Source organism: Nicotiana attenuata, unplaced genomic scaffold (assembly GCF_001879085.1).
Source record: "Nicotiana attenuata strain UT unplaced genomic scaffold, NIATTr2, whole genome shotgun sequence".
Classification (NCBI taxonomy): Eukaryota; Viridiplantae; Streptophyta; class Magnoliopsida; order Solanales; family Solanaceae; genus Nicotiana; species Nicotiana attenuata.
This window is the reverse complement of record NW_017672377.1, coordinates 91760-100019: the sequence shown is the minus strand read 5'-3', so window position 1 is coordinate 100019 and position 8260 is coordinate 91760.

Below are 8260 nucleotides of genomic sequence, written 5' to 3'. Positions count from 1 at the left end.
CTTAAGTTTCCAAAACTAGGATCCTTCTTGCAATTTGACTCTGAATCATCCAGTAACTGCATTCAACCACTCACTCAAGTCTATACACATCATTTGAAGTTGTACAAGACCTTACGCCACCGAATGGAGCTTAAATTCTCAAAATGACCGGTCAGGTCATTACATCCAAGTATGCGTAGTCGGTTGATCGTTAGCTGGCAGCGGATTGCTGTTGTGGATACTCAAGGTAAATCTGTTGCAGCGTTCGCAGGCTACGGAGTCACTGTCCTATTTTTGGTTCACTGTCTTTACTTACTTCAGAACAGTTGTAATTTGAAGTTGTAGTAAACTCTATAGAGCTTATGACTTGTACTACCAGGTTTTGGAAAAATTATACATTGTATATAGAGTTCATTTCAGAAAGTATTAGATGTTATCATCATTATGGTTGTTATTCAGTAAATGTTAGGTTTACCTAGTCCCTAAGACTAGGTGCCATCACGATACCCAACGGAGGGAATTTTGGGTCATGACAGCTAGCTCAATAAAATTATTGATAGAGCTAGCTTAGTGAGATTAACATTCGTTACTTTTAGGAACTTATAATTTTAAATATTTATTCAATAACTTAAACATATTTTTAATAATATTTACGTAATTTTAAAAATTATATATTTGCTGATATAGGTACAAGCGCGTACCCTAAGACTAGTCAAACCAATTTCTCTTTGAGAAATCAATCATTTACCAAGTTATATTTATGATAATTGAGTCAAATAGTAATGACTAATTTAAAATCAATTAAAAATAAATACTTTTAATAGAAAAAGAAAACTACCAATCAAATTAGAATGTAAAGGTAAAAAATTAGATTATTACAATAGCAAAAGAACTAGATTAAAAATGCAAATGATTAATATTTATCATAAAACTTTAGAGACTTTGTAACGACCCGATGGGTCATTTTGAGCTCTAGCGCGTCATTCGGCGGTTTGAGGTTATGAGTAGCTTCACTTCAAGAATTATGACTTGTATGTATGGTCGGAATCAAAATTCGGGAAGTTCAGATTGAATTTGGAAAGAAAATTCTCATTTCAAAAGCTTGAAGTTGAAAGAATTGACTAAGATTGGATTTTTGAGTAAACGACCTCAGAATCAAGATTTGAAGGTTCCAGCAGGTTCATTTGATGATTTTGGACTTGGGCGTATGCGCAGGTCGGGTTTTGTATGACCCGGGAGCGTTTCGGCGCCTATTGTGGAAGTTAGTATTTTTGGGTGAATTGTATGAATTTGGGATGAAGTGCATTTCAGTGTTAACGATGTCCGTTTGGGATTCTAAGTCTGGGAATAGCTCTGTATGGTGATTCTGGTATTGGGAGCGCGATCAAAAGTGGATTTGGAGGTCCGTAGGTCATTTTGGAGTCATTTGGCTGAAGTTAGAAATTTGAAGGTTTTTGAGAAGTTTGACCGGAAGTGGACTTTTTGATATCGGGGTCAGATTTCAATTCCGGAAGTTGGAGTAGGTCTGTAATGTCGAATATAACGTGTGTGCAAAATTTGAGGTCAATCGGACGAAATTTGATAGATTTCGGTATCGAATGTAGAAGTTTGAAATACTAAAGTTCATTAAGCTTGAATTGGAGTGCGATTCATGGTTTTAGCGTTGTTTGATGTGATTTGAGGCCTCGAGCACGTCCTTGTTATTTTATGGGACTAGTTGGTGTGATTGGATGGAGTCCCGAGGGCCTCGGGTGAGTTTTGGGGTGGTTTCGGATCATTTCGGACTGTTTTGCTATAGCTGATGCTGGTGTCTGGTGTTGTTCTTTGCGTTCGCGAGGATCCTCTCATGTTCGCGAAGAAGGATTTGGCTTCAGGGATTTATTCTTCGCGTTCACTAAGATGTTCTCACATTCGCGAAGAAGAAAATCTCTCTTGCGCAGGTCTGCCTTCGGAGGCTCATAACTCACAATCTATAATGAATTTGGAGATGATCCAAAAATAAAAGTTGTAGTCCTTAGTGTCTAGATTTAAGAAAGGTAAACCAATTATCATTTGGATTTGTGTACAAAAGGATATAGCTAGTACACTACAGGCTATCCGGAAAGATGAAGAAGAAATTTGTGTTGCACAGGGCGGACTTTGACGGCTTATATCTCAAAATCTATAAGCAATTGGGAGATGACCAAAACACAAAAGTTGTATATCTTGGTGTCGAGCTTTCAAAAAACTAAACCATTTGGCATTTGGAGTTTTGCACAAAATGTTATGGCCATTATACTAGAGGCTGTCTGAGAAGAGGTTGGAAATGACTTTTGAAAATTTTGTTCTTCGCGAACGCGATGGGTGCTCGCGAACACGAAGAAGGATCGCATGGGCAGTGTATAAGTTTGCAAAAATGGGTTTGGATCATTTCATCTCATATCCTCCATGGGAGCCGATCTAGGAGCGATTTTGGAGCTCCATCTTCATCATCCATGTCAAGGTAAGTGATTCTCACATATTGCAAGTTAAATGAATGGATTTTATATATATATATATATATATATTTTAACATGGAAATTCATGGAAAATTAGTGAAAATTTGGGGTTTTGGTAGAAACCATAGGAATTGATATTTTTGAATTTTGACCACGAATTTGGGCATGAAATTGAGAGTAAATTATATATTTGAGTTCGTGAGGTTATGGGTAAAGCTTATCTTCGGAATCCGGGAACGTGGGCCCGATGGCAATTTTGTCAACTTTTCGATTGGGGTTAGGAATTTTTATAAATTGGATTATCATGAGTAATTGAGCATATATTAATGGGTTTGCATAATTATTGGCTAGTTTTGAAGCGTTATGCAACGATTTGAGTCTTGGAAGGGCGTGGAATGCCGGTTATGGAACTTCGGAGCAAGGTGAGTCTCCTTTCTAACCTTGTAAGAGGGAATTGTCCCAATATGTGAATTAATTGGATATATGCTCCTATTTGTGGGGGCTACGTATGCACGAGGTGACGAAAGTCCGTGCGTACCTACTATTATGCTTAAGTCCGGGTAGTTTAGGGCCTAAAATCATGCTTTACTTGTAATATTTGCAACCTTGTTGTCAACTTAAAAATGCTTAAAACATATCGAACGTATAAATAAATTTCTAAAAGGCTAGACATTATTTCTTGACTTTTAAAAGAGAAGCTTGCCTTTTCCTGAATATGACCCTTGATGAATACTTGATTTGACTGTTTCAATGTGTTTATCTATTGTGGAATGGGCCGAACGCCTCGGTAGATTAAATAGATGCATCTATGGTTCGCGCCATTCGACCCTCTGGCAGTGCACAGTTTAAATATTTATTGGATCATGCCGTACGACCTCAGCATGATTTGCGCATGCTTGTATTGCTTGCCTTAAAATTCATAGACATTGATATTTGTTTCTCTCTGGCCTGAGGTAAATGTATAAATGATGAAAATAAATTTTGGAATTTCCTATAAACAAAAGAATTGTTTACTTGCCTCATGCTATTCGAGTTGCAGTCATTTTTATGAAAATCCTCGATTTACTAAATTATTGGTATATTATCGTTGGACCACTAGTAAGTGTCGAAGTCGACCTCTCGTCTCTATTTCTTCGAGATTAGACAGGATACTTACTGAGTACACGTTATTTTTCTACTTATGCTACACTTGCTGTGCATTTTTTTGCACAAGCACATGTACCTCTAACGGCCTAATGGGTGTAGCAGCATGGATGATACGGAGACTTAGGCGAGCTGCATCTCTCGAGGCGACCCCGCATCCAGCATAGTCTCTTTCAGTGTATTGTATTTACTTTTTTCCAAATCTATATTCCGGACAAATATTGTACTTCATTTGATTTCCTAGTGATTGCTCATGCACTTGTGACACCGGGTTATGGGATGATTATGGGATTTTTGATATTTAGTTGTAAACATTTTTATTTATTTTGTGATGATTACCTTTTTACTAGTTAAATTAAAGGAAATTATGGTTCCTAAAATATTAAAATGAGAGTTTAATTAATTACTCAATGTTGGCTTACCTGACCGAGGTGTCTGGCGCCATCACGGCCTTTGATGGATTTTTGGTCGTGACAATATGGTATCAGAGCACTAGGTTCACTTAGGTCTCACGAGTCATGAGCAAGTCTAGTAGAGTCTTGCAAATCGGTACGGAGACGTTTGTACTTATCTTCGAGAGGCTACAGGACTATTAGGAGCACTTCCCTTCTTGATTCCTCATCGTGCGGTTTGATTCTTTTGAGGCTTATGCCTTTGTTTCTTTCCTACTCAATCTTATGCGACGCGAAGCACTTATTATAAATCAGGAATTTGAGGAATTATAATGGTACTACAGATGTGGTGCAGGATGTTTCCCCCTGCATAGTTGATTGGACTATTGTCTTCGCCGTGTGGAAGGATATTCCCTCATTTCAGCTCAGTAGTTGTACTTCTGAGAGCTTTGAGGCTTTGCACAGGTTACTATGATGATCATGGGTTGTTACCGCACAGTATTTATGTAATGGTAGGATGCTTATCTTTGTGAGCAGTGGTTGACTTGGAAGGAGGTTTACTCAATGCATCATTTAGATATTAAGTGTTTTATTTCCGGCGGAGGAAAGACAACCGGACCATGAATGTTCATGTTTGGGTTGACGGAGTAACGATCTATTTGTTCAAGTGCTAAAGAGATATATTTTGATTTAAGGCAACGGCTGGGCAACGAAGGATGGGGATGGACATGTGGGAAGTGTCTTGTGGTGATTAAACTCCTGGAAGGCTAAGTGCTGGAGACAAAAGTTGAGTAGTTGCTTAAAGGAGTAAGTTTGACCAAAGTGGGAGAGTGACAGAGTAGCACATGAGTTCTGTGGTAGGATGACTACATGTCTTGGGAGGATTTTAGAGTGAATTGGGATTCACGTTGGTCAGTGACTGGGTCTACAGGCTTGATTTGAAATTGGTTGTCATACGCGGGAAATTGGGTGCAACAGAAAGGAGTTGCTTATATGAAGAAGGGTACAATATGACTTTGGATAGATTACTGATTTTGCAGTAAGTGTACACAGTGCAGCAACGTTGGAAGATGTTGGCATGTAATTTTCCCAGGTGGATTATCTCCGGTGAGCAGGTCAGCGGCCGCGTGGTTGACGAAGCTTCTACGAAGAATTCTACTGGCTATTCGGTGAGAGGTAGAATATGTAAACGCGGCTAGTGATTCAGAGTGTTCATGGAATGGCTAACAGGAAGGTTTCGAGGAATTTGGCGGGTTGGTTGTGCAAGATCATGTCAACAATGAAGAGAGAATCTTGGTGGGTTTCAGAGTTGTGTAATAGTGGCTTCAAGCTAAGTGGGAGAGTCCCACCGCCTACGATTGGGTTGCATGGTTATCTATTTATGAGGTTCGGGTTATCGGCATATTAGTGAGTTATTTCAGCTAAGGGAAAAGAACATAAGTGGTAATTTGAGCAAAGGAACTGATAAAGGTGTGCTATAGTTGGCCTTATTGACTTATGTTCAAGCTTTGGGAAGTTATTCAGTTGGGTGCTTCATTAAAATGGGTGTTCATGTGCCAGCGGAGCCTTGAAGTTGATTATATTCGGGACCAAGCCAGAGCGGGTGTCTCTCAACAACGGTCCTAGTAAATTCAAAGGTTACTCGGTACCTAAGGATTCAAGCCCGCAGTATGATTAAAAATCGAGCTTTTGTAACAGATTATGGTAGGAGGCTCGGAAGGTTCTATGATATTTTCGACTTGCAGTGTAACATTGGGAGGAAAAAGAGGAAATGACTTTCGTTAGGGAATTATCGGAATGGGTGTATCAGTTGAAGATGCAAATGTGCGTGCAAGGAGGGTATTTTAAAATGGTTCATGGGTTTGGAGACAATGTGGTCTCGTGGAATAGGGCCACTCAAGATGAGTGCGGATTTATATTTGTGATATAAGGAATGGAGCTATTATTATCTCTAAGGCAAGTTAAAGATGAATTAGAAGAAGTTAGATTGGTTAGTCATGGTTGAATGGCATAGTGGTGGCGGTACGTGCGAGGCTCGACGGCCGCCGTAACTGATTTTATTTGGAAGCATTCAAGTATTATGGCATGTTATGTGTAGGCGGATCCCGGAAGGGTTATAGTGGTTTAGACCACTACTTGAGGATTTGCATGTTCTACAGTTATGAGGATTCACTCGTGTGTTGCTATGGTTCTCTTGGAACGAGTTAAGTAAAAAGTTTATGTATGATGAAGTGTTCACCCTATTAGTGGTTCGGGAGTTAATGATGAAATTCTTGTACTATCGCACATTGGCATGTTAAGTGTAGTGAGCGGTATGAAATTTGAAAGTGAGGATCAAGGTTTCGGTTCGGTGTTGGCAAGAATGTCACGAGCTCGAATGAGCAGGAAAAGGGTTTGGATGTTTAGAGTAATTTGGTATTGTCTTCAGCGTCACCTGAGATTAGTGTTTGTGTAAGAGGCTTTGCATCCTGGTTATGGATTCTTGATTGCTATACAGCATTGTATGGCCGGTGGTGAGGATGTGCAGACTTGTTACCTGGTGTGTTAGGTCGTGGGAGCGTATCTCACGGGAAGATTGTATAAGTATGACATGTAGTCACTTGATTGATTGAAGATTTAAACCAAGCATGAAGATTGTGGTAATATCACTAATATGAGAATTTATGCCTAGAGGGCACTCGGTTTATTGGGTTGTGGACTGTGGAGGTTTGCTCCGGATATGAGGTTTGTTCTTGTGAGTCATGGGAAAAAAAGGGTTATTATGGACCCTTGAAAGGCTATTAGCCTAGTACGGTGCGGTCAGAATCGGCTCGAGGTCGGTAGGTGGATTTAAATATGAATATGGGCTCTATATCAGGCTAGATGTGTTCATTTCAGCATAGCACTCCTTATGGAGGAGTATTCGGACATTGGATGTTATCTCGTCGTCGGCTATTTCATATAATACTATATTGTGTCGTATGAGTTGTGAAACGGATTGATAATTTTCCTAGGTGTTGAGGTTCCACGTAGCGATGGTATTATGTGAGCAGGATGGCTCTCGAGATTCATATCATATATCTCACCTTAGTTGTGCTTGAGTTTTGTAGCGTATGGCGCTATCTGTCTTCCCAGGGATGGTATTATGTACTTGGCGTGCTTGTGGCCGATATTCGTATATTTTACAAGTATGAGCATTTTTGCTCGGTAAGTAATTCCTTATTGATTATGATGTATGGATCGGGTTGCACGCCGCAACAGTGTGATGTTGAGTACAGTCCCCTATATTATATTTTTGTGTGTTTTTCTTCCCATTTTCTGAGGAAAGTTCATATTAGTTGCTTGAGTTGAGTAGTCCCCTCCAGGGTTCGTTTTTCTTATGTATCACGTTCAAGTTTGTAGCTTATTGGCACGTTGTGGCATCACATAAGACTTTTGGTCATGTCTGGGGTGGCTTATTGCCTGAGCAGTTCGTACTGGGTGAGACGAGATTATTGGATCTAGGGTCAGAGCAATCGGATTGTGTGAAGTATATCAACGACCAAATACCACTATTTGGTTCAGAATGAGGTAATGATTCTTGTCATGAGTATAGACTCAACGATTTGTCGACTCGGTAGTTGGTTATGAATTTCTACACACCTCTTCCATCCTGGCGGTATTGTAAGAGCTGGAACAGGACTCATATATGTCATGGGGTGCATTGTGAGCATCATATTCAGGGAATGTCGGCTATTATGATCAGAGAGTGTTATTATGGGACTGTGAATGATGTGGTGCAGGGTGTGAATTCAGAAAAGGTATGCATTCATGTTATTGGTACATCATGTGGTGATTGATATGGTGTTCGTATGTTGGAAGCAGGCCTGGCAAAGAATTTCAGATGTTGGAACCGGGCTCTAAGGCTTATCTGCCCAAATAAAAGAGAATACCTTCATATTTGATAAAGCTAATGTGCTCAACTGAGTTGTGGTAGCACGGGTAGGTGCAAAGAGGTGTTAAACAGTAATTTCAGACTACTCCAGCGCAATTCTCAGCACGTTCGAGGACGAACATATGTTTAAGTGGGAGAGAATGTAACGACCCGATCGATCGTTTTGAGCTCTAGCGCGTCATTCGGCGGTTTGAGGCTATGAGTAGCTTCAGTTCAGGTATTATGACTTGTATGTATGGTCGGAATCAAAATTCAGGAAGTTCGGATTGGATTTGGAAAGAAAATTCTCATTTCAAAAGCTTGAAGTCGGAAGAATTGACTAAGATTAGATTTTTGAGTAAACAACCTCGGAATCA